At 38.4% G+C, this 27,034-nt stretch overlaps 1 protein-coding gene and 1 pseudogene across 1 annotated transcript in view; one reads left to right on the forward strand and one right to left on the reverse strand.

The window, feature by feature from the left end:
* Positions 1-27,034, reverse strand: part of LOC149213886 (alpha/beta-Hydrolases superfamily protein) — a 183,372-nt gene that overhangs the window by 78,412 nt on the left and 77,926 nt on the right. The window lies entirely within an intron of this gene.
* Positions 14,881-17,111, forward strand: LOC149213887 (NADP-dependent D-sorbitol-6-phosphate dehydrogenase pseudogene; annotated as a pseudogene).

Below are 27,034 nucleotides of genomic sequence, written 5' to 3' on the forward strand. Positions count from 1 at the left end.
GCATTAAATACTAAAAAGGAATATTCTAATACCCTCCCTTAATGCTCAATCTATTTACAACACCAATAGACCCTCTGAATCTTACAAATTTATCAGGACCAAGAGGCTTGGTGAAAATGTCGGCGGGCTGCTCTATTGTGGGAACATATTGCAACTGAACTGAGCCATCTTCAACAAGCTGGCGAATGTAGTGGCAATGAGTTTCCACATGCTTTGTTCGTTCATGAAAGACTGGATTCTTGGCAGGTTTGAGCACTCCCTGATTATCACAAAACAAAGAAGTAGGCCCGGTCTGGGAAACATGCATATCTGCCAGCATACGTCGAAGCCAAACTGCCTCACATGATGCCTTAACTGCTCCCCGATATTCTGCTTCTGTTGAGGAGAGAGCCACTGCCTGTTGCTTCTTACTAGTCCAAGTAACAGCACCGGATCCTAGATTAAACACATACCCAGCTGTAGATTTACGGTCATCAACCAAACCGGCCCAGTCAGAATCAGTGTAACCCCTGAGTATAGGATTGGAACTTCGAGTGTATAGGAGGCCATAATCAGAAGTGCCACGCACATATCGTAGCACACGCTTTGCTGCGTTCCAATGATCAGCTTTAGGAGCTGACATGAAGCGGGAAATGTAGCTTACTGCAAAACTGATGTCAGGTTTGGTAGCAGTAAGATAGATTAGACTGCCCACTAATTGCCTGAATAACGTTTCATCCACAAGGGGAGAGGATGACTGTGCTGAAAGTTTGAGCCCTGGTTCCATAGGAGTCGTGACCGGTTTGCAATCCTGCATTCTGAACTTGTCCACAAGATTTTTGGCATACTTGGACTGAGATAGAAAGATCTGATTTTCAGTCTGCCAAACTTCAACCCCCAGACAGTAATGAAGAAGTCCCAAGTCTGTCATCTCAAAAGTTCTGCATAAATCTTGTTTGATCCCATGGATCAAATGTGCAGAGCTGCCAGTAATGATAAGGTCATCCACATAGACAACCACAAACAAGATATCATCACCAGTATGCTTGATGTACAGGTTTGCATCAGATGGGCTTCGCTGAAAACCTTGATCTGTCAGGTACTGATCAATTTTCATGTACCAAGCCCGAGGAGCTTGTTTCAATCCATAGATTGCTTTAGCTAACCGACACACTTTCTGTTCTTGACTAGCAACCTTGAATCCTGGAGGCTGCGTCATGTAGACTTCTTCTTGGAGATCACCATTTAGGAAAGCACTTTTGACATCCATCTGATGAACTTTCCATTTGAACTGAGCTGCTAGGGCAAGAACAAGCCTTATGGTACTCATCTTGGATGTAGGAGCAAAAGTCTCCTCATAGTCGATGCCTTCCTTCTGTGAGAACCCTCGAGCCACAAGCCGAGCTTTATACTTGTCTATGGTTCCATCAGCTTTGTATTTCACTTTATACACCCATTTGCAGCCTATGGGCTTTTTCCCTGCAGGAAGATCAGAAAGTGTCCAGGTGTGATTCTTCTGAAGACTCTGGAATTCGGCTTCCATAGCCTGTTCCCACTCAGATGTACCCTTAGCCTCTGAATAGGTTTCAGGCTCAAAAATACTGTGTAGGTTAGCCATAGGAGCAAAATTGATTGTAGACTGTTGTCGGTTCTTATGTGTAGAAGTTCTACCTTCAAGGAGCTCATCATCCCGGAGATCACCAATGGTTTTAGCCCACCATTTAGGCCGAAGAGTAGAAGAACCAATATCAGGAGTAGAGGAACCAATATCAGGAAGAGGTGGAGAAGACTCAAGAGCAATAGGGACCGCAAGAGGAGGGTTATTTTCTGGAGGAAGCTCAGACAGAGTATTATCAAATACTGATGCTACATCATCCCTCCCATCAAGTGGACCGACCGGAAGAAGAACACTGTGAGGTTAATCCTCAGAACACTGCTCAGAAGAAGAAGACTGAAAGAATCCTCTGTCTTCATCAAATACTACATCCCGACTGAAGCTAAGACGACCAGTGGCTATATCTATCAGCCTATAGGCCTTGTGATGATCATTGTACCCTGTCATCATGAGTTTCTGGCTTTTGGAATCCAACTTAGAGCGCTTAGCAGCTGGAATCCAAACATATGCAACTGAGCCAAATACTTTGAGATGACTGATCTTAGGCTTACGGCCAGACCAAACCTCTTCAGGAGTCTTCCCTGTAACAGCCTGAGTGGGTGATCGGTTAAGAAGGTAAACAGCAGTAAATACTGCTTCAGCCCAGAATCTGTTTGGAACACTCCTGTGTTGTAACATGGAACGAGCCATTTCAACAACCGTGCGGTTGCGACGCTCGACAACACTGTTCTGCTGAGGAGTGTAGGGTGTGGTTAACTGACGTTTGATGCCATGAATATCACAGAAGTTGGCAAAAGTTGAAGAACAAAATTCCCCCCCATTGTCGGTCCTAAGAGTCATGATGTTACAGCCAGACTCTTTTTCAACTAAGGTTTTAAACTTCTGAAAGGTACTAAGTGCATCAGATTTATTTTTTAGAAAATACACCCACATCTTTCTACTGAAATCATCTACAATAAGTAAAAAATATTTGCAAGCAGTGATAGAGGCTGTATTCATAGGACCACAAATATCAGCATGAAGTAACTGAAGTACCTTAGATGCTCGCCAAGATTCTCCATCCTTGAATGGAGACCGATGTTGCTTTCCCGCTTGACAGGCGCCGCATACCCCCAATTGCTGAGTCTGAATATCAGGTAATCCTGACACAAGTCCCTCCCGAGAGAGCTGAGAGAGATACTGCATATTTAGATGCCCATATTGCTGATGCCATAGAGTACTGATGGGAGAGACACGTGCTGCTAGAGCCACTTCTGGAGAGTCACCGGTGTCAAGTAGCCTATATAGACCATGGTCCTCTAGGCCAACAGCAATTGTTAGATTAGTCTCCCTGTCAATAATGGAGCACTTGTGCGCACTGAACACTACATCAAGCTGAGGAGAATTCCTCATAATCTGGCTGACAAACAGCTGATTAATTTCCATACCAGGAACATAGTATACATTCAAGAAGATGAGTGTGCGCCCACCAGACTGGATCTGAACGGTACCTCTGCCAACCACTGTGTATTTTTCACCTCCACCAAATACCACGGAATCACTGAAAGGTGAGAAGTCAATAAACCAGTCACGCCTGTGAGAGAAATGGCGTGATGCACCAGAGTCAATGTACCAAGCAGAAGACGGTACATGATCTGACAACCTTTTAGCCATAAAGGCGTAAAAGGCAGATTCTGTCTGCTCGGAATATTTCTGACTGCCTTCCAACATGAGAGTGGTTAACGAAGCCATCTGCACGTTTCCCAAGATATGGAAAAAATACAAAAAAATCCTGCACGGATTTCAACGAGGATGCTGGCTGATCCAGACAAAAATTGACAGATGCTGATATAAATATGGAATGATTCCAAAGGAAGCTGATTTACTGTAAGAAGCACAATTTTCTTAAACAAACACTAGATAGGAAGAATCAACAAATTGTGGAGATCTCACAAGACAGAGAAGAATCGATTTCTGTATCGAGATGGACGACTGTAAGCTTTTATCACAGTGAGCAAAGCCGAGGCTAAGACTCAGTGAAGGCTACCTGGCTTACAGAGGGCTCGACCTTAGAAAGGAATGAAAGAACTCAAGAGATTAAGATGCGAAGAAGCTAGCTGATCAAGAAATCTCCCTGAGAGCAGTTTCGAAATGAACTACTGAATTTTTCAAACTATGAAAAATTATTTCGAAATCAAATATCAGTTCTTAGAAAAACCGGAAATTCAAATATCAGTTCTTAGAAATACCGGCTGTTTGCAGTATGGATGCTCTCTATGGTTTCCGCTGCCTTTACTAATCCAAAGTCACCTCTTTCGGACCAAGAAATGTTGAACCGATAGCTGAAGAGGCTGACAAACGCTACAGCAAACGAAAGTACTCACACCTGATTTAAGTCATCTGCTGTAACTGCTCCACCACGCTGCAGACTCTCACACGTCTGCGTAGAAGAAATATAGATAAAGAAATTCAGAAAAAAAAATTCGTTGTTTCGTTACGCTGTTTTCTTCACCAATGGCTGTGCCGACAGGAAGACGGGCAATTATTTCTGCGCGGTTCCAAATACTTCCGCGATGGCTTTCTCGGTCACGGTTCAGGGCATCGAGGATGAAATCGAACCACAATGAAATTTGCAGTTTGATAAAGGACTCTCTATATTGTATTAAAAAAAATTAATTTGGCTGAGCAACGTGGACCGACAGAAGGGCTATGCCGTTGATTGCGTATCAATTTCGCTGCCTGCAGCACAAGCTGGAAGCGCATGTAGTATATGAATCGATACTGGCAACGGAACCAAAATATATGAATCGAGGATGAATCGATACAAGCTGGAAGCTGGCAACAGAACCAAAATCGTAAGTGGAGCCGACGGAGAAGATTCGAGAATTGATATATAAGTTTCTGGAGGATCTCGATCTGTCGAATACGTGAGCCAAAAATTCGTAAGCAAAAAAAACGGTTTTCCGCTTCTCGACCTGGTTCCGCTTCCGGTTCTGATACTCAGGCTCTCGATCTGGTGGAGGAGACAGTCAATAGATTACTGTAGCTTGATATGTTTGGCGTGCGATTCCAAGAATCGTGACGGAAGAAGACTGTGTTGCCACGTTACATGAGAGTCGAGCCAACAGGACTCAAACCCTTGGAGAAAAAAAAAAATTCGAATGTGGCCGCGATAAAAAATTCAGACCCCTAAAGAGAAATTTCGAAATAAAACAAAATTTTTCAAACAGTGAAAAATTATTTCGAAAGAAACCTGTGCTCTGATACCATAAAACAGTGCGAACAACGCATATGGATTTCCAAATGAATTAATTAATCATGAGCAAGCTGAAGCTCAATAATAATACAGAGATATTTTACAATAATAGAAACATCAAGTTTCTATGTATAATATGGAGACAATCAGTTTCATCTAAGAAACTGCTAAAAGAATAAAAAATAGCAACAGCTAAAAGAATGAGCATTAAATACTAAAAAGGAATATTCTAATATTTGAAGCCTTACAAAAGCTGAAAGAACTCTATGACTCACATTCTGCACTCAAAGTTGTTCAACTCATGATTAAACTCTTCACTCTTGAACTGCAAAATAATGATCCTCTTGCTCTTGCATCTAAAGTAAGTCTATAATGCATGATATCAAATCCACTAAGGTTGAATTGGATATTCCTCTTATCGCTTTTCTCAAGGCACTTTATCCTACTTACTCCAATTATCTTGAATCATTGCAACCAAATGGAAATCTCAAAGATATCACCTTTGACTCTCTTGTGAAAAAGTTTGCTAAAAGAGAGAAAGCTTTTGGAAAGAAGACAGCCCCTGAATCTTCTGAAAAGGCTGCGTGCCTTGTTCATAAAGAAAAGCATCCTGCCCAAGATTCTACAAGAGGAAGAGGTGATCGAAGAGGAAGAGGAAGATATTTCAGAGGCAAGGGGGGGCAGACATTCTCAAGGAGAAAAGGCAGATTTGCACTGCATTCGCTGCAAAAGAAATGGATCACATGATGCCTCTACATGCAAGCTACCATGGGACAAAATTGAGCAGAAAAGAAACCAACAGAAAGGTAAAACTGATGATATAGACAAAGGTAAAGCACCTGAATCCACTCACTATGTTGTGGCACAATGTAACATTGGAGTAAATGAAGATTTATTTAATGCTTCACTTGCTTCTTGGAAAAATGATTGGTTGCTTGATTCAGGAGCAACCTGCCACATGACTCATAAAAAAGATTTTTTTTAAGATTTCACTGACAATGTTGATGGAGCAGTATACTTTGCAGACCAATCAAAAATAAAGCCATCAGGGCTTAGCACAATCAGGCTTAAACTGCCTGGTCTTCCATACTTTCTTTTGCATCATGTTCTATATCTCCCACAGCTCAAGAGAAACTTGCTATCCTTGGTCCACATCCGCCAGCAAGGTCACTCCATTCATATGTTTGATGGCAAGCTTGAGGTAAGAAAAGCATCTGACCCAGTGTTGCGGGGGAGCGCCCCCCCCCCCCCCTCGCTCCCGCTCCCGATCCGCGCTCCGGGCGGGAGCGGGTCGGGAGCGCGCTCCCGAAATCGCTCCCGATTTCGGGAGCGTTTTCGGGAGCGTTTTGCCTTTTTTTTTTTGTAGTAATGTTCGAAATGCAATTTGTTTTTAAAGAAACAAATAGTTTTTGAGTGGGGCAACTTAATGATCAAGTCTAGGCCCTAGTATTGATATGCTATTCATGGTAATGTTAAATTCTTAAAGTAAAAGTGACATTTTCTTTAATTTTCATTTTCATCCTTTTACTTAAATTTTTAACATTACCATGAAATGACTCAGGATGTTTGAGAGTGGTTTCGTCCTCATTGGATTTCATATGGAGAAAGTAGAATTTTAGATTTCATTCAAAATCCAGCAGACTTATCAGTTTTTCAGGATTTCAGGATTGGGGGATTGCAATGTTTCCATTGAATTTTGTCATGTATTAGGGTATGGAACTCATATTTAATCAAGAGTACCAATCCCTCTATGTACCTTGATGTTAGTGACATTGGTTGTCGAACTCCTCTATCATGACCCTTCTAAAAATGTACGCATCACTCAAACAAAATCTTGACTTGACATGCTATGCTTTTTCTATCTTATGTTAATGCTTAGAGGGTGATATTAATGACAAAGATCCCTATACAGATACAAAGGTAATGACAAAGATACCTCTGGATATTAATGCTTGGAGGGTGATATTAATAACAAAGATCCTGATTTTGCAACAAGACTAAAAAATTAGACATTTCTCGTGGTAGCAAGAGGCCCAAGCATAAGAAATAGATAATAGATTTACTTCTCTTCTCTAGTTTCTAGTAGCTTTTATAACTATTGACTCTTTCATATTTATTATGATATTTTTTTAAACAATATATGACAATTTAAGTTTGAAGTTGGCAATTATAACTCATTAGTAATGAATTATGAATATGATGCTTCATGAAAGTTGAAAGTTGTTTCATTTCGTTTCATTTTATAACATTTCATTTCATGTTAGATATTATTTGTTGTAATGGTTACACTTAGCTTACAAGTACAACTTTGGTGATCAATGATGATAAATGTTATATATTGAATTTTGAAAGCTTGAAACTTTAAGATTGATGAATCATGAGACTCAATATGGTGTATGTTACTATGTTACTAACTTGCGGACGTGGTTGATGAAGATTATAACTTCTAGATGATTGTTGTTATATGGTTCAATCTATGCTTTTTTATGTTTTTTATATCTAATTCATCATTCTACATGTTTTTGTTGACATATATGTATCAAAAATTAAAAAATATAAAAAATATATATATTTTTAAAAAATCGCTCTGGGATTCGCTCCCAAACCGGGAGCTTCTGAAAATGGTCGCTCCCGCTCCCGCTTCCGCTCCCGCTCCCCGCTTCCGCTCCCGCTCCCAAGTAACATTGATCTGACCACTCACTTGTCATGAGGGGAATAGAAGAAGAAAGGCTTCTCAAGCTGCAAGGAACCTCTGCTCGTGCACAACATTTCTCATACAATTATTATTATGAAAAAGGTACACTTCCATCAAGTTTATTATGGCATGCTAGATTTGGACATTTGAACTATGACAGTCTCTGCGTGTTGAAGAAAAATGGTGTCGCTAGTTTGCCTACAATTCCTAGGAAACTTAAGCAATGTGATGCTTGCATTCTAGGAAAGCATAGCAAACAATGTTTTCATGATTCACATTCAAGAGCACATAGAAAACTTGAACTCATTCATTCAGATTTATGTGGTCCAATGCCTGTTCCTTCTGCAAATGGAAATAAATATATCATGACATTTATTGATGACTACACCAGCATGTGTTGGGTTTATTTATTGAAGAACAAATCTGATGCTTTTCAAACATTCAAGAATTTTCATAAATGGATTGAAAATGATGCACAATCTCATACTGGGTCTATTCGCACTGATAATGGAAAAGAATACACATCAAATGAATTTGAAAACTATCTTCGCCAAGATGGGATCAAACATCAAACAATTGTGCCTTATAATCCCTAACAGAATGGTGTAGCTGAAAGAATGAATATGACAATCTTAAATATGGTACGATCCATGCTCTTCTTCAAAAATGTAAAGATAATGTTTTGGGCTGATGCTGTTCTATGTGCTGCATATATAAAGAATAGATGTCCATCTAATGCTATAAGAAACAAGACTCCATATGAAATGTGGTATGGACATGTTCCTTTGGTAAAGCATCTCGGGGTCTTTGGTTCCACCTGTTACGCCTTGATACCAAAGGTACATAGAAACAAACTTGGTGCTAGAAGTCGTAAGTGTATCTTTCTGGGGTATTCAAACACCTCCAAGGCATACCGCCTCTTTGATGAAGTAAATAAGAAGTTTGTTGTATCTAGAGATGTAATTTTTCTTGAATCATCCAAAACTGACAATGTTGTTGAGTGGCAACTTGATCACTTGGATAGATTCGCAAAAGCAAAATCATTTCAAGAATTTGATAATCAGATTCCACATCTTGAAGGGGGGATTCTTATACTAGATCAACATGTGGAATCTTCTTCTGAAGAACACTCTCCCCCGCATGAAACTCCAACAACGGATGATGCTTTAAGTGATGTGATCGATAGAATTGGGAGACTCAATCTTGATTCAGTCCCAACTCAATCAACGGAGCAGCCTGGACCATCTGAAAAAGGTCCCCCAAAGTGGCTGACAAAGACACTTGAAAGTGTTCATCCTAATGAGGTTGGAAAGACGGGAACTAGAAATTCAAACCAGCAAAATGGAGGTGATGTGGATGACTCTAATTCACCTGTTGATATGAATGTTTCTTATGATTGTGAATTGAACTTGTCTACAGATTTTGAACCAACTTCCTTCAAAGAAGCTACTTCTCATGATGAATGGAAAGAAGCAATGCAAAAGGAGTATGATGCCCTCATAAAGAACGGCACTTGGAAGCTGGTTGATCCTCCATTAGGAACCAAACCAATTGGCTGCAAGTGGGTCTACAAGAATAAGTATAATGCAGATGGCTCACTTGACAAGCACAAAGCTAGGCTTGTGGCAAAAGGTTTTGCACAGAAGGAAGGGGTCGATTATGAGGAGACTTTTTCCCCCACAGCAAAATGGGCTACCATCCGGACACTATTTGCACTAGCAGCTCAGAACGGTTAGAAAGTCCATCAAATGGATGTAAAAACTGCTTTCTTAAATGGAGATCTAAAAGAGAATGTTTTTATGTCTCAGCCTGAAGGATTTGCTGTGAAAGGACATGAACATAAAGTATGCAAACTTGTGAAGTCCTTGTATGGCCTCAAACAAGCACCGCGAGCCTAGTATGAAAAACTAACTGAGCATCTTCTGAAACTCAATTTCAAACATTATGATCTTGATGATGCAACTTTATTTGTCAAGAAAGTTGGCAAAACAGTTGTATATCTTGTGGTATATGTGGATGATCTTTTGATGACAGGGAACAATGAAAGCTACATTGCATCCATAAAGAAGGAATTGGGGAAAAGTTTTAAAATGACTGATTTGGGCTATGTTCATTACTATTTTGGCATTGAAGTAACCCAACATCCGAAGTCCATATTTCTTTCTCAAAAGAAATACATTGGAGATTTGTTGAATAGGTTTGGCATGACAGAATGCAATCCTCTTACTACTCCAATGGAACAAAACTTAAAGCTCACATCTATTGAAGGAAAAGAATTTGAGGATGCAACAAAGTATAGACAGCTTGTAGGAAGTCTCAACTACCTAACTACTACCAGACCAGACATTTCGTTTGTTGTTGGAATCCTCTCCAGGTTTATGCAAAAGCCTTGTGAGGGACATTGGTCTATTGCAGAAAGAGTTCTAAGATACTTGAAGGGAACTCAAGACTTTGGAATCAAGTATACACAGGTGGACGACTTCAGCTTGATTGGATACTCTGATTCAGACTTCGATGGAGACAAAGAAACTGGGGTATCTACTTCAGGATATGCTATGAGTCTTGGATCAAGAGTTATCTCCTAGAGATCATGCAAACAATCAGTTCCAGCAGATTCCACAACAGAAGCAGAATACGTGGCAGCAGCTGAAGCAACAAAAGAAATTGTGTGACTCAGGAAAATTCTTGAAGATTTGCAGGTAAAACAAGTACAATCAACTCCACTCATGATTGACAATACCTCTGCAATAAAATTGGCCAAGAACCCAAAGTTCCATGATCGAACAAAGCACATCAATACTAAATATCATCTGATTCGACATCATGTTGAGCCCAAAACAATCCATCTCCGTCATTGTTCCACAAATGAGCAAATTGCAAACATCTTCACCAAAGCGCTTGGAAGAGAAAAGCTTGAACGATTCAGAATGATGCTTGGACTCACCAACATCCCTTCAGATTAAGGGGGGGGGATGTTGACACCTAATCCTCATGATTGGGTGAATATAATGTAAATAGATAAATAAATAATATGAATAGTCATCTGGAGATGAACTGAACAGTCTCTCCCTAATGTATTTAATGAAGACCTACCTGAAGGAATAAACATGAATCAATTTTTGGTTGAGGAGTTATTGCCTGGCCTGACAGATTCACGAGCTACATATTTGAGTATTGATTCCAGAGCTGCATATTTTGAAAATTAGTGTTACTATTTTGTTGATGGGGTATGGACGATGTTTTTGGAGACTTGGATTTCTCATGTGAATCTGACGAGTTTGACGAGTCCGGAGAATTGAGATGTTGAGTAGCTTCATTATTCTGAAGTATTTGATCGAGTGTAATCTTCAACTTGTCACAAATACATGTCAACATCACCATTGCTTGACTATGATTTAGACCCACCTTATTTGAAAGGATTGCATGATCCTTTTTAAATTCGCTATGGTTCTGCTCACGCTGACTTTCTATTCTCTTTGTTTTATTCTGGAGCTCCTCGATTTTTTCGTCGTGTCCAGTGACCTTAGTTTCAAGGTCTATTATTTTTTTATTAAAATCAGCCATCGTCATGGATGAAGACATTGATCGGGTATGAGGTGGAGTATACTTATCCAGCTTAACTCTTTTTCTTAACTTGATCCTAATTTATTTTATTTTATTTTACTAAATTTTATTTTTATTTTTTTAAATACTATGTATTATTATTATTATGTTTTTTTAATTAAATAATATTTATTTAAATCACTTTATTTATAATTAAATTCTAAATATTAATTAACATGTATAGTTATTGAAATACTAATTATTATAAATCATATAACAATTAATAATAAAACTAAGTTGCACGAAACGGGGAAACGACACGAAACGCGGAAGCGAAACGAAACGCGACCTCCCCGAATTTTGGAAACGGGGAAACGCGAATATATATAATAATATATATATATATATATATATATTAAAAACATTTAAAAATTATTAATATATATATGTGCAAGACTGCAATCATAAAGCATTAATGATACATTTACTTAAACATTTTAACATTAAGATTAAATTTACATCACAATGATCACATTTACTCATGAGTCATCACATAATGAAAATAAAAATATAGGAACTGGAAAATCCAAAATCAGCCTTTATTTATATTAGTATATGAGGCTGCAAGTACAATAAAGACTATAAGGCTGCAAGAACTATAGAGACAAGTCACAAAAGACTAATCCTCATCATAACAATCCTCATCAAAAATAGAAGCAGCAAAATGCTCAACAGTGGATGGTGGTGCTGAAGAAGATGATGCACCAATTCCACTTCCAGAATCCTCCTCAATATTCAGGGCAGCAAGAGAGAGATCCAAATCAGGATTTTCTGCATCCACATCCCATTCTTTAGAAGGACCACTGTTGTATTCTGGACCCCTACGAGATGCAAGGCGAAGGTTGGAGTGCACATAAACAAGATCCTCTGCTTTCTGTGAGCCCAACCTATTGCGCTTCACAGAATGAATAAAACCATAAGTGCTCCAATTCCTTTCTGCTGATGAAGAGCTTGCCACTTGTGAAAGAATACGAATGGCAAGGCTTTGCAAATGTACACCATTTGCTCCATGACAAATCCACCACCTAACTGGATTCATGGTGCTTCTCTCCTCCAAAGCTGATATATCTGCATAATCATCTATTCCTGCAGCAAAACTGGCAAATTCCTCCTTTACCTCCCTATGTAGGTGAGAAGGAAACATTCTCATTAGTGCTTTTTTCACCCCAGTAGCCACCTCTCTATCCTTATGGGGTGCCTTCCTCTTCCCATTGCTTTTAGCAATAAGCTCCTCATCATAAAATTTGGGGTTCAAAGCATGTGCTAAAGTGTGCAATGGTGTATTGAAATTGTTCCACCGGTCAACAATGATTTTCTTGATCAAACCAGCAAAATGATCATCAACAAACAGAAGTTGTGGAGACTCCTGCGAAATGATTTCCATAGTTTTCTCAACCATGGAATCCATGCCATCATATACCTCTCCCAAGAAAGGTTGGTCAGTGTCAGCACTCCGGAGAAGCTCAAATGCAGGGGTTGTGAACTTTAGCAAGAAATCTACCTTGCTCCACCAATCCTCATCAAGGCACAATCTACGCACCATAGATCCCCGCTCTGAATCTGCTTGTCTCCACTCAATCCACAGTTGACTCACCACCATAGAAACTAATGCATGCTTAACCTCAACAAGGCGGCGCAACATCACGAAGTTTGAGGCATATCTTGTCTCAGCAACTTTTAACAACTCCAATTTGGAGTACTCTCGAAATATGGCCTGAGACTGGTGGTGGTTGGTGATGAATTTGATAATCTCCCTTGCATCCCCTGTGACTTCCTTTATCCAGGAAACTTTGTTGTCGATCTCCTCTAAGATCAGATTCAGATTATGGACAATGCATGGTGTCCAAAATATGTTGTCATACCTCCCCTCAATAATCAAACCTGCAGCTTTGCAAACTGGTGCATTATCCGTGATAACTTGCACCACCCTGTTAGCCCCTATTTGTTCAATAGCTTTTATAATAATATCAGCAATGAACTGTGCATCTTTCACCTCTCCTGAGCAGTCTTCTGCCTTGATAAACATTGCTCCTTTGGGGGAAGTGGCAATGATATTTATCAATGGTCTGCGCCTCATATCTGTCCAACCATCTGAGACTATGGTAACCCCAGAGCTACTCCAGGAAGAACGAATTGGAGCTAAAACGTCCTCCACAAGTTCCTTCTCATTTTTGAGAAGCTGGGTTCTGACTTTCTCATAGTTGGGCCCCTTGTACCCTTGAGGAGCTTTGTTAACTGCCCTCAACATATCTTGCCAGTAAGGAGAGCGAACAACATTGAATGGGATACCACATGCATAAATGCACCTGGCAACTCTGGAATCAGCTTCTTCTCTTGCTTGCACATTCACCAATCTAGCAATTCTGCTATCCTGAACTGATTGGGATGCCCCTGAGCCTCTGGTATGTTTGGGTGCTGCTTGTTCATGTTCTTGACTGTGACCCAGACCACCTCTCCTCTTTCTTGCTTCAACTACAATCCTTGGCTCAACGTTAGATGTAGCCTGAGTATGCTCATCATGCCTCCTCTTAGTACCATCCGCCTCATCTTGCTCTCTTTGATATGCCCTCCTTACCAACGGATCTGCTGTTTTTGTGCAACCCACAATCCCCTGTCCTCCTCCATGCAACAGATGCGCCTTCACTCTTGGGTAGGAGCCCTTGTACGTAATATTGCAAAGAGTGCATCGCCATTCCCATGAGCCACCACCTCCACATTTTTGAAGCTTCACCACATGCCTCCAAAGAGGATAATATTCAGCCCTTGGGTTGGCCCTAGGGTTTGAAGTTGCAGCTACACTTTGGTTGGAAGCCATTGCTGCAAAAATAAATTAAAAAAACAAATCTGTAAATAATAAATTTATAAAAACGTTTTTCATATTTTTGGCTGTATAAACCCTAGAAAAATTAAAGAAATAGTAAGGAAAAAACTAAGAAATAAATGTGGCTTACCCAAATGAATTATCTGTGGCTGAATCTACCCTAAAATGCCAGAAAAGAGGAGAAATATGGCTGTAGCTGAGCCAAATCTGCTGCAAAAATAAATTTAAAAAACAAATCTATAAATAAAAAACGTTTTTCAGCAATTTAGCTGCATAAACCCTAGAAAATTTGAAGAAATAGTAAGAAAAAACTAACAAAATGAATGTGGCTTACCCAAATTAATTTTCTGTGGTTGAAACTACCCGAAAATGCCAGAAAAGAGAAGATAAATATGGCTGTAGCTGAGCCAAATCTGCTGCTACAGAAATCTCTTGCTGAAATCTCCTTCTCTTGCTGCTGAAATCTCTTTCTCCCGCTGCTGAAATCTACTTTGCTCAATGCTCAAAACACCAGCTACTGAAACAACTGCCAATCTCCAAGAGAAACTCCTTGCTGAATAGTGTGATGAGAGAATGAGAGGCACAGCTCTTTTATAACTTTAGAAACGCTTTCTAGAAGTGATTAGAAACCCTAAGCTAAACCCTAAACTAATTAGGAATTTTTTTTTTTTAAAAACAAGTGCTTTTTTACAGGAAACGGGGCCCGTACGGCGTGGAAACGAGTTTCCGTCCGTACGGGCGCGTTTCCATCTCGGGAAACGCGCCCGTACGGACGGAAACTCGTTTCCACGCCGTACGGTACGGGGAAACCCGTTTCCGTTTCGTTTCCCTGCCCAGCGTTTCCTGCTACTTAGTAATAAAACTATATAGTAATTAATACCGTGGAGCCAAAAAGAGAATCGAGGGTCAAACTGTAGTTTACAGAGGTCGATCCGGCCAAACCGATGAATCGATTGGCAAAGAATCGGCAGCTCAACTGATGAATCGATTGGCAAAGAACCAGCAGCTCAAAAGATGTTTGGGAAAGGGTGCATCAGCCAACAGACAGCAGAATGGGAATTGTGGTACGGAATAAAGGAGAATGATTAATACGAACAGCAGTTGCAATGTCTGACGGTGGGGACAAGGAACAGATACCAGCTGGAGCACGATGAAGCGATAGGGATGTTGAACTGGTGGTAGGGAATAGCGGAACAAGGATTCATGCATACACAGCAGAATCGCTGGCGTCGATGGCGTCAAAGGGTGAGCAAGGATTCAGCGGTGGAATGCAGTGACAGCAGATTTTACGAGCAGTGGATGCAATTGAGATAGTAAGAGCAGCCGTGGCTCTGATACCAGATGGTGCAAACCTCTCAGTAATTGACAGAAAAGATAATTTTATTATACTTGAATGATCTAATGATGATTAAAATTGTGGGAGGCACTGGCTTAAATACTGGGTTGGGTGCCTCTTGGTGAATGGGCATGATCATGCCCTCTGCCTAATTATTTACTAATTACAGACTTGTTTAATTTTTATATAACAGATACACACTAGCAGACTACGAATATGTGACAAAAGGAAAAGGTGTTTAAAGATCTTAAGGGCATCGAAGAGTTCGTAAGGGTTTGCAGAGACAAAATATGTCATGTAAGCTCAGCTTTCAAATGACATATTAAGCATTGACCTAACATCAAAGAGTCATATCGTATTCTTATTGGTTAAAAATTGTTGAGGATTATATCCAGATGCGAAAGAACCACCTTTAGAGTTTATTCATGAAAATAATGTTGCCAAAATGTTTAGCGCAGAATGGGCTTTTCTTAGTTGAGAAAATTATGCATGGTAATTGCTATTCGTACTTGGTCGATTTTCCCATAGCCACACGACATACAGGGGTTGGAACAACTGATAGTGCTTTAGATGAAGATGGCGTTCTCGACATGGGCACCAGAGTCTCATGAGAGGAGACATGGCATGCCATGGAGGATTTGGTTTCTGCATGTTTGGTACAAAGCCTTGGGATCAGCAACTATGACATTTTTCTTTTAACTCGAGATTCCCTGGCTAACTCAATAAAGCCTGTTGTCAATCAGATTGAGACACATCCCTACTTCCAGAGGGAATCACTAGTAAGGTTCTGTCAGAAGCAAAAAATTGCAGTCACCGCTCATACACCACTTGGAGATGCTGCAGCCAATATAGAATGGTTTGGTTCTGTGTCTTATTTGGAAGATCTATGTCTTCAGAATTTATCCAAGATATATTAAAAAACTCCAGCACAAATTGCACTACCGTGGGGCATTCAAAGGAAAAATATTGAAGGTGAAAGTACTTTTGAAATTTTTGTGTTTCAGATCAGACAAGGGCAGATAGTGTTGTGGTAGATGTCCAGAAGTATATACCAGTGCAGCAAGAATTGCAACATGAGGGAACATTGACACTGCCTGCAACTAAAAATCTCTATGTTTCAAACATTTTTGAAGATTTACCAGCTTATTGGGGTTAATTTTTTGTTGTTGCTACATCAGAAAGGAATTAGAGGAGCTATTTTGGCTAATGAGATGGGATTTGGCAGGCTTATCCAAAAGACTAAATTTTCTTGTAAATTATGGGTGCCATCTACTTTCAGTGTGGTGTTGTATGTAATCTTCTTTTGAGAAACATAATACACAACAAAAAAAGGATATTTAGTTTTATGAATCTACAAGATCAAGGTCTAATTCAGGGCACAATGATATTTCAACAAGTTTAGATCCTGACAGAATAGGCTCATTTACAACAAGAGGTCGTTCTACTAGAAGAATTAATTACTTTGAGAAGCTTCTGACTTATGTTAGTCATAATGAAACACCAAGGAGAGGAGGTGTCTCTGATAGGCTCAAAGCTTGATTATGTGAATGCATACAGAGGATTCAATGAAATAATGGGATGGCAAGTTGTAAGCAAAGAGAGTGAAGGCTCAATGAATCTAAGAGCTCTCATATTGCACATAAACCTGAGCAATTCACAGATTTTCAGGGAACAGATTTGAATCTTGAGGCACAATATTAGAAGGAAAATCAGTTCCAGATTTCAAGCAAAGAACCCAGCAGTCAATAGCCTATTCAGGGTTCAAGGATCAGATCAAGAACGGGAGATTTTGGGGATTAAAGTCAAAGGATAAGTGGAAAATGAAACTAGCAGTTCCAGGTTTGAAGGGAAGTTGACAGATCTTCAGGGACAGCTTCAATAACCCCAGATTTTAAGGCACAAAATAATCATTTGAAAGACAAATGGCAGAAAATCAGCAATATAGGGTCAGTTGAGCATATCTTGTGCATCAAGATCTGCATATTCACATTTTCAGCAGCAGAGAATTATTCCAAATCCAAGGAATTTGACTCAAGCAGTTCAATAATTCGAGACATTATGCAATCAATTTCTAGATTTAGTTTTATTTTAGTTTATTATTTGATTTTATTTCCAGAAAGCTAGTGATAGCTTTGAAATGTAATTTTTATATATTCTTTGATTTGTAATAAACAAGGGTTGGCTTTTGATGCCAAAACCCTGAGCTTTTTGTAAAGTCTACCGTTACAGATTTTTAATCAAGGGCTTCTGGCTCCAATCAATGACAGAATTTGTTTCTTATGTATGTTTTTCCTGTAATTTCACAATCTGTTTCTGCATATATTTGAGGTAGTATAGAACATTGGGAAGGACTAGGCTGAGCATCAGCACCTCTGACATCCCTCCGCAGAGTTATGTTCTTTACTGAGTATATCAAGGTGACAGTGTGTCACTCCTAATCCCTCAGAATCAATAGATTGCTGCTCTCATGCTATACTTAAATGCAATGTTACTTGGGAGCGGGAGCGGAAGCGGGGAGCGGGAGCGGAAGCGGGAGCGGGAGCGACCATTTTCAGAAGCTCCCGGTTTGGGAGCGAATCCCGGAGCGATTTTTTAAAAATATATATATTTTTTATATTTTTTAATTTTTGATACATATGTCAACAAAAACATGTAGAATGATGAATTAGATATAAAAAACATAAAAAAGCTTAGATTGAACCATATAACAACAATCATCTAGAAGTTATAATCTTCATCAACCACGTCCGCAAGTTAGTAACATAGTAACATACAACATATTGAGTCTCATGATTCATCAATCTTAAAGTTTCAAGCTTTCAAAATTCAATATATAACATTTATCATCATTGATCACCAAAGTTGTACTTGTAAGCTAAGTGTAACCATTACAACAAATAACATCTAACATGAAATGAAATGTTATAAAATGAAATGAAATGAAACAACTTTCAACTTTCATGAAGCATCATATTCATAATTCATTACTAATGAGTTATAATTGCCAACTTCAAACTTAAATTGTCATATATTGTTTAAAAAAATATCATAATAAATATGAAAGAGTCAATAGTTATAAAAGCTACTAGAAACTAGAAAAGAGAAGTAAATCTATTATCTATTTCTTATGCTTGGGCCTCTTGCCACCACGAGAAATGTCTAATTTTTTAGTCTTGTTGCAAAATCAGGATCTTTGTCATTAATATCACCCTCCAAGCATTAATATCCAGAGGTATCTTTGTCATTACCTTTGTATCTGTATAGGGATCTTTGTCATTAATATCACCCTCTAAGCATTAACATAAGATAGAAAAAGCATAGCATGTCAAGTCAAGATTTTGTTTGAGTGATGCGTACATTTTTAGAAGGGTCATGATAGAGGAGTTCGACAACCAATGTCACTAACATCAAGGTACATAGAGGGATTGGTACTCTTGATTAAATATGAGTTCCATACCCTAATACATGACAAAATTCAATGGAAACATTGCAATCCCCCAATCCTGAAATCCTGAAAAACTGATAAGTCTGCTGGATTTTGAATGAAATCTAAAATTCTACTTTCTCCATATGAAATCCAATGAGGACGAAACCACTCTCAAACATCCTGAGTCATTTCATGGTAATGTTAAAAATTTAAGTAAAAGGATGAAAATGAAAATTAAAGAAAATGTCACTTTTACTTTAAGAATTTAACATTACCATGAATAGCATATCAATACTAGGGCCTAGACTTGATCATTAAGTTGCCCCACTCAAAAACTATTTGTTTCTTTCAAAAAAAATTGCATTTCGAACATTACTACAAAAAAAAAAATGCAAAAAAGGCAAAACGCTCCCGAAAACGCTCCCGAAAACGCTCCCGAAAAGGCAGGGAGCGAAAATTTTTTTAGGGAGCGCGCTCCCGACCCGCTCCCGAGTCGCTCCCGCCCAGAGCGCGGATCGGGAGCGGGAGCGAGGGGGGGGGGGCGCTCCCCCGCAACACTGCTTAAATGTATTGATGTTTTGCTGTAAAGATCCTTCTCCACATTTCAGTTCTTTATTAGATTATTAGATATTCAGGGAGGATATTTAATTATTTAGTTTCTCTTCTATTCCTCTATCAAAACCTTTCAAGCTATGTTATTCTGTCATAGTTGAATGATGGCACTTTGATAAGACCTCGACAAGAGAGAGCCTTGTTTGTGAAGCAGGGATCTGCGACTCATTAGCAACCACTTATTGTAATGACCCACTTATAATAAATTTTAAAAAAAAAAATTATTGTTTTAAATAAAATTAATTAAATTAAAAAAAAAATATTATAAATTAAATAAATTAAAAGTAAATCATTAAAATAAATAAATAAATTTTATTTCAAATTAAGATCTTCAAATAAAATCAAATCAGATTTTCTTTATAAAAATCAAACACGTATCATAATTTTGACACGGTGATGGAGGATGTCGGCAAATGGAAACATATAAGAAGGAAGGGACGGTTGGAGGCAGGGGGAGGAAAAACAGGGGAAAAACTTATACACAGAGTTTGTTTATCATCAAGAAGAGTTGGGCCTTACTTGTTCTGAGGTCTCTCGGCACGGGGGAACAGTCTGCGTCAACTGAGAAGTTTACTGGACTGAGTAGCAAGGTTCTGCTCAGTTTGGCTGGGTGTTTTCGGTCTTTTGGTAACCTAAGCAGGAATAGTTTGAGGCCTCATCGATCGTAGGATTACAGGTAAGTACTTTCATTGGTTATGTCAATTAAATTTATAAAATGCAGGAATTATTATCACAGTTTCTTGATGGGTAATTTTAGAATCATTTACTATCTCTGCAACGGTTGTAGGCTGTAATACTCTGTTAAGTCATACTCTGTTCATAGGGAATAGTTGATCAAATTATTCATAGTCCTTACACTTATACAATAAAACCTAGATCTGGCCATTATGCTTCATAGGTTGTTGTTCAGTGACAGTGAACAACATTAAAAGCCTTGCGACACTTAAGGGAGCCCCCTCTGGTTCGAGGGCCAGCTCGAACCTAAAGTTGGTTGAGTTGGCTTCTCGGCGCAGTTTCACAACCAAAAACTGCCTTTGAGAAACATTACAACATAAATGATCAAATCAGCCTCATTAAAACCTTGAGGAAATTCGATTTATTGGCCCCAGTAATAATTTAAACTTTGACCTCCTGCAGAAACCAATTCTTTCAAACTTGCAACAAAATTAGCAGTAAAATCCAATAATAAAATTTCCAACTAGGGTGGCAAGAGAGTCCACCGAACTTGGATGAGGCAAGTTAGGGTGGCAATAAGATCCACCGAAACTAGGGTAAGGATTTCGCTTGAAACCCTCAATCTGAAACTTGTTTGAGTTTCTCTTCAAAAACAATGAGATATGATCAAATAGAATACTTAGCAAATGAGACCACTCTCCTTTTATAAATTTTCATCGAGCCTTCTTCCAAGCTTCTAGATTCCCCTTTCCAATATTATTTTATTAGTGGGGGCCAATTTCCACTAAGTGGTTTTTGTCGCTTTTTTCTAATAAAATAGAATTTGCCGTCATTTTCTAATAAAATAATATTTGCCTCTCTTTTTCTAATAAAATAATATTTGCCACCAAAATAATATATGCCTCCCTTTATCTAATAAAATAATATTTGCCCCCATTTTCATTAATATCATCAAAATTGGACAAACTCCTTAGTAACTTCCACACTCACCAAAACAGGTACATTATAGGTTCGTGTTGAATATTGCATAAAGGAGGTTGTCCACGTGGGTAGCATTAAAGAGCCTTTTACGATATATCATATAGTTGGTGGAATCAATGCTTTTAAAGTTCTAGGGTTGGGCATACTCCAGAGGATTCAGAAAGGATGGAAACCTGAAATTTTAGCTGAGATGCATCATAAAGTGCTTTTTCAATACCCTTTTGAAGGGAAACAAATAAATGTCTGAGCAGGCATAAACGCTTTTCTGAATGCAAGTTACTGTTTTAAATAAGCAAAGTGAGCAGTTCCAAGAGGTCAACTTTTAAAATTATACCTCCAACATTACTGCCCGATACCTCTATCGTGACCCCTTTTCTGAAAAGATCTTGAAATTCTTATTCAAAGAGTTCAAGTGTAAACTCAATTGGTTGCCTAAGCAATGTGATATTCTTGCCACAAGCCAAACCATTGTTTTCTTTCAACCATTGTAGCAGTTCCAGATTGTAGTCTTTCAGAGGTCATAAATCCCCCTCAATAGTTCCCAGAACCTTTATGGTGACCCCTGTTGCCACAAAATCTAGCAGGCCTTGGAAAGGGGCACCCTACAAGGCTAACATTAGACCAAGTGACAACAATGGGATAGAAGTCCATTGTCACCAAAGCTACTATCCCCTATTCTTTACGGATTTTCACCAATGGGAGGAGTCCCAGTATGTATGCAGGTAACCTAAAAGATGTTTTAGGACTAGGGTAAGAGGTGACTTGATGAGGCATTCTACAAGAAAGACACAATTTAGGCTCAAGGCTCCAATAGGAGACAATTCACTTTCCTTATAGAGGCCTATTAAATGATGCACAAGACCTAGGGTTTGTTGAGTGTTATGATGGCCAAACATAAAGGCAAGGAGAAAGGGTTTCCAACAATGTATTTCAAAAAGGACAAGGCATATGAAACCCTCATAAAGCCCCCAAGTTGAAGCTAAACCTAGCTAGGGTTTTACCCCAGGGCAAACTGGGGCAAAGAAATTTATGGACAAGATTGAAGTGGATTCCCACCAAAGGAAGAGATTTTGTGTGAAATACCATTCTCTTGATGTTTAGGCTCTCCAATCCCTAAAATAACTTCTCCCTAGGGATTCGCACCAAGCCCTAGCTTGGTCACTCAGCCTTAAAGGGCCCGAATTAGGTCAAGAAAAGAAGAGGCAATATTTATGAGATTGATTAGTAAGAGAGGATGGTCAATGCCTTATTCATTGGGAGTATGCGGTCTATGATTTGATTGGATGACCAAAAAGTTGCTAAGGAGGAAGGATAATTGATGCCCTAACACCAAACACCCTAGCAATTACCTATGTAATGGATCAAGAAGTTTCAAGGGAGAGCTTGATTTAAGTTCACCACTAGGATTATCATTCACATGTTATTCATGAGTAATGCATGCAATAATGACATCTAGATTCTATTCAATAGATTTTAAACAATTAGGGCACAATAGCTCCTTTGATATTGTATGAAGTTGTTTACTTTCTCCTGTCATGTGTCTCGATGCTCCACTATCAATGATCCATGCATTGTCATCATTAAGAGAACTTATAAGAGCAGCCAAGAGTCCTTGACTTTTGACCTTGTTGAATAAGTAGTAGATGACCTTCTTGATCCATCTTCCAGTAGTGTTGATACCCATTCTTATGTAGTTCATCAAAGAGGGAGAATCCATGCCAACAAAGTGATCTTCGACTTTTCCTAACCTTAGCTCTAATACCATGTTGGAAAATCAAAGCAGTTATATTAGGGTTTGATTCTCCTTTCTTGATAATTACTTGTGAGTATGTTCGCTTCTTTTATTTCTTTATTATTTTATCTTTCATCAAGTAATTACCATATTATGTGTGTATGAAGATCACAAAACAAGAGACACGAGATGTAGGCACTATGCCAAGTCAAAAACCCCCTCGAGGGGAAAAACCCAGTAAAGAAAATTCTTCCTTTCAGTAGTATTCTTTGAGACTCTTCACCCTAGACAAAGACCAGACCTTCCCTCCACACCAAGTCAACCTCTTAGATCTTCGACCTCCTTCCAGCAATTTTGACTAGGCAGCAGCTTCTGGCATCAGTGAAACTTGGAAGACTTCGATCTGCCAATCTAGGGCACAAAACAGAGAGAGAGAGAGAGGAACCAAAAGTTCAATTTTCTTCTTCTCCTTAGACATCCCCAAACTCGCACTTCCTTTGGCTTCTCGGCATCAGACTTCGCACTTCCCCGGCTACTCTTGAGATATCAAACTAGCTTGATATGTGATGCTCCAAATGACTTCGACTAGCTTGTATCTATAGGCTCCATGTGAGGTTGAATAAGTGTCCTTAGGTCAAATTGGTGTGGAGGATACATAAATTCCATTTGACTCGATACTTAACCATTTTACATGATTCAAAAGCCCAAGAAGGGTCTCTTTTATTGACTCGGAATAAATCCTAGAAGTCGTCAATGGGGACTTTGACCTAAAACATGGTGACCCAAGCATGAAACCCATGCTTTAATAAGTCACAATAATAATAATAATAATTCTTTTCTTTATTCTTTTGACAAGTACATTTCATGATGACTCAAATACATTAAATGAATATAGAACCTAGTTACAATTTCCAATAGCTTCTTCTCCCCCCACAAAAATTTGTGAAGAAATTCGTTGAGATCCTTGTGGTGGAACTCTCTCCTTCAAATCAATGCAAGAGAGCCTTAGCTCTCTCAAAGAAAGCGTTGATCGACAAGTTTATGGGCTTGTGACCGAATCCAAAAGCTATTGAAACTTGGATGGCAGAACAATGGGCACCCAAGCTTCAAGGTCATGTAACTTTCTTTGTAGTACGAAGGGGCTTCTATGTCTGTTTATTTCTTAATAAAATGAAAAGAGATTTGATTTTCAGATCAAGAGTGTATTTCATTAGGTCTAGAGGCCTCTTCATCACTCCATGGGCTATGGATTTCAATGCAAATTTTGAGATCATTGTCATGTCGATGTTAGTTCGACTGCCATACCTCCCTCTTTATCTTTGGGGGCTTGATACACTAAAATACATTGGAAACAAGTTGGGTCCCTATGTGGATAAAGCAAAACCAAAAAGAGGGCAATTTCTTGTGATCGCATCTATGTTGAGGTAAGCCTCTATGAAGGTTTACTAAAAACCCTAAAGATAAATCTTGGAGAATGGAGCCATATCCACGAATTGGACTATGACCAAATTACTTTCAAATTCAGCGATCGTCATGCTCATGGGTACTTTGCCAAAAATTGCCCCCAACAAAAAAAAGACAAGCAGGCCTAAGCTCCTATTTCTAAAGAGGCTAGTTTCCAACCAGCACAAAAGCAAAGAACAAACCAGCAAAACAGGGTTGCAACCCCAAAGAAATCTGATGAAGTAGAACTAATACCATAACCTTCCTTCAGCAAAAACTCCTTTGAGGTTCTTCAATATCCAGAACAAGATGAAGATACCCCTATGGATGAAACCCTAAATGAGGATCAAGGAAATATAGAAGTGTCGATGAAAAATGAAGAGCAAGCTTCACGGGTCGACCCTCCAAGTCTAGAGTCATATTTTGAGGAAAGAGCATTGGAATTGACACCCTCCACTCTTGCGGAGATGAAGAAGTCTACCCAAAGTTTTACCAAAAAGTTATGGAAATTAGAGCAACTCATGCAAAATCATGCACGAGAGGCAACGCTAAAAAATCCTTCTCCTTGAATGCAGTGGAACCACCTCTCACAAGAGGTAGGAAATCCAATAATGAAAAGTGAGAACCGAAACGAATTCTAACTTGGCTTCAGGATCCCAACGTTGCATGGACTCTCTGCTCATAAATCCCCCCAAATAGATGTATTGTTTTTGCATACTCTTATGTTCACAATATGTAAGAATTTACTCTTGTAAACATGTAGAAGGACTCAGTTGTAGTACCTATGGAAAATACTGGGATCTGTCTCCCATGAATTTAGTCATTACCTCAGTTGAAGATCCCATAGAAAAATGGCAATGTATTGAATTCCCTATGTATTTGTTGCAACAAGGTGCAGATTTAATAAAATCACTACTCATTGGTGTCAAAAAAAATTATCGAAGACCTAACATCAATTTTTAATAAGATGAATAAAGAAGAAATATTTTCTTATAAAGCTTGCTCAATTGCATGTTGTGGATTATTTACAGTAAAAGGAAGCATTTAAGGAAAATAGATTAACATCATTATTAGCATGAACCATAAAGAAAATCATATCAATATAGATTTGGTAAATCAACTATTAATTTCAGAGTCAAATATAATTGAAAAAGAAGATTTTTTTTGCGAGAAACAATATGAAATTAAGTACTTGCAAGTGACAATTGGTGAGTATAAATATGTATCCCAAATCAATGTTGCTACTATGTACAAAGAAGAGATCGACATAATTTTCGTTTTACCTTAGTTTGGAACACTGGTTACCTTCATTTTAAACACAGAAAAAAAGTTTTTTGACTTTTCCCTATTAGAAAAATTGCGTGACATTTCAAGACATTACGGTAATGTAAAATTGGATAGTACTTTCATTCAAAGCCCTGAACAATATATCAAAGGCAATTAGTTAGCAAAGTCAAAAGTCAATAACAAAAATGTAGAAGGAATTTGATGAAGTTATCTCATTAAAAATAAAGAAACTTCTTGCTTAAAAGATCATGGCCATAAGTTACTTGCACAAGTCAAGAAGTCCAAGGATACGAAGCAATCGTTGGAAAACAAAATAGAACAACTTATCTAGATAGAAGCATCAACGTCTTCAAGTAAAAATGTCCAAGTAGAGAAGAAGGAAACAAATACAAATCCCATTAATCTTATGATTCAGAAAAATGCAAATCCAATTGAAGTCAAAACATACTCAGATGCTGCAATACAAATAATGGAAATTCTAATTGAAGATTCTGTAATGAACACAGGAACATCAATACCTTAAGTAAATCAAGAAATTGCTAAAATCATAACAAGAAAAGATTAGGTCACAAGAACACCTTATCAACATACAAATCATAAGAGAAGACATCTCAAACTATCAACATATCAATATCAATCAAGACAAAAACAATTCTTACGTTCCAAAAAATATTGATGCCAACACAATTAAGTCATATGAAAACAATTCATCTCGTTTATTGAGCAAGTGTAAGGTTCCACAGAAGATCCAATTGGGATCGTTAGATCATTTTTCAATTCAATGATTTTTCTCAGCACTCAGAACTTTATATCGTCTTGTATCATCAAAGATGACGATTCCAAGAATTGGGAAAGACGCGAAGACATCACAGGACAAAAAAGGATATCAAGCCTTTTCATCAATATTCTTTGAGGACAAAAAACATTTCTAAGGAAGAAGGCAATGTTATGAACATAAATATATCAATAAATAATAACAATAATTATAAATAATAATTATGAAAGAACATGTTTGTTTTAAAACTCCAACTCGAATTCAGAACCAGTCGAGGGTCGACTCCAACTCTGACTCCGACTTGGTATCGACTCGACCTAGTTGATTTCAATGACTCGGCTGTTGTAAAAAATACATTAAATATTTAATTTTTTATGAAAAAACATATTTTTAAAGATTTTCATTCATGTTTCCAAACTCAATGCATTAGAATATAGACAGAAGACAACACATGATCAAAGTATGCTCATGAATATATCTATTATATCAAAATGGCACCCAATGCACTGTCCAATACATGTAATATATAGAGATCAGAACAAAAACAAATAACCAAGGAGGCTCTAAATGGCCTCTACAACAAAACATCACTAGTCACTATTGCTAAACAAGGCGAGATCATCTGGCTCAAACTCTAAATCAGAGTCAGACGAGGAAACCCATGGCTCCTCCTCACTACTGCTCCAAAAACCAACTCCAACTCTTCACAAACTCCTCACAAATGCTCACACAAATGCAATCAGATAGTTGTGAGTAAATGTGTGGGGGCTGGGTCACTTTTATAGGCTTGGGAGAGGGGTAGAAGCATTAAGAAAAAA

The sequence above is a fragment of the Pinus tabuliformis genome, chromosome 1_1 (genome assembly GCF_031772625.1).
Source record: "Pinus tabuliformis cultivar Carrire ecotype Pingquan chromosome 1_1, CPIR1, whole genome shotgun sequence".
NCBI lineage: Eukaryota > Viridiplantae > Streptophyta > Pinopsida > Pinales > Pinaceae > Pinus > Pinus tabuliformis.